Source organism: Alexandromys fortis, unplaced genomic scaffold (assembly GCF_014885135.2).
Source record: "Alexandromys fortis isolate MF-2015 unplaced genomic scaffold, M_Fortis_MF-2015_v1.1 scaffold_390, whole genome shotgun sequence".
Lineage (NCBI taxonomy): Eukaryota > Metazoa > Chordata > Mammalia > Rodentia > Cricetidae > Alexandromys > Alexandromys fortis.
The window spans coordinates 1-1078 of NW_026068261.1; the positions used below are offsets into that span (position 1 = coordinate 1).

A 1078-nucleotide genomic window follows, 5' to 3' on the forward strand; every position below is an offset into this window, starting at 1 on the left:
GTGTTGGTTTTTGGAGGGGAAGGGACAGGCAAGGGCTGACGTGTTTTTTCACGTGTTTGCACACAGGTCCGCAGGAGGAGGAACGCATGAGCTTACTCGGTGAGGTGACCAAGGAGACGCCAAGACTCACGTTTGTTTTCCTATCCGGATCCAACCTGCACATTTCCCCAAGAAATCCCCACTGCTCTCGCCTTCCTGTTTGGTACTACGTAGGGGTGACCACACGGACTTGCCGGCTCCCCAAACCTTTGTACGCTCGTCCCCAAAGCCAAGGCTGTCTCTGGTCACACTAGCAGGGAAAGGAGAAAATGAAATAACTGCAGTGTTATCAAGAGGTGGGTGAGAGGGACTGGAGAGATGACCCAGTGGTTAAGAGCACTGGCTGCTCCTCCACGGGATCTGAACTCGATTCCCAGCACCTTCATGGAGGCTCACGACCATCTCTTAACTCCAGTTCCAGGCACACAAGCGGTTCACAGACATACATGCAGACAAAATACCCATGCACATAAACTTTAAAGAAATTCTTAAAGGTGGATTTAGGAGAGCTGCTCCTCCGAGCTTTGCCTGACCATCACCATCCTGGGACATGAGTTACCATGGCGACTGAGCAGAGACCCCAGCTTGTGACTGGGACATAGCAGAACTTAAATAAAATTGAGGGATAATGAATTGATACTAAGTCTGTTGATATTTTTCTCTTGGGAACACAGGAGAAAACTAGAAAACTGCCCTCCTAGAATTCATTAGCCAACACCCCTCCCTGCTTGCTGTCATAGACAGATAGCAAAGATTCTGTAAGTGCATATAAAAGAAAACCGCTGACCAGGGGGTACGACTTGGGTGGTGCAACTCCTAAGGTTGTGTCCAGTAATCTGTACACTGCCTTGAGTTAAACCATCAGTCATGGCTGAACTCTTTGCCAGCGGTGGTGGCGCACGCCTTTAATCCCAGCACTCGGGAGGCAGAGTCAGGCGGATCTCTGTGAGTTCTAGGCCAGCCTGGTCTACAAGAGCTAGTGCCAGGACAAGCTCCAAAGCTACAGAGAAACCCTGTCTCGAAAAAAAAAAAAAAAGAC

At 49.5% G+C, this 1078-nt stretch overlaps 1 protein-coding gene across 10 annotated transcripts in view; it reads left to right on the forward strand.

Moving 5' to 3' along the window:
- The first annotated feature begins 6 nt into the window (after nt 1–6).
- Nucleotides 7–1078, forward strand: part of LOC126494402 (H-2 class I histocompatibility antigen, D-37 alpha chain-like) — a 154198-nt gene continuing 153126 nt past the window's right edge. For all 10 annotated transcript variants that reach the window (XR_007589999.1, XM_050131760.1, XM_050131756.1 and 7 more), the window contains exon 1: nt 7–335. The gene's annotated coding sequence lies outside the window, so the exon portion shown is untranslated. The remainder of the gene's footprint in view (nt 336–1078) is intronic.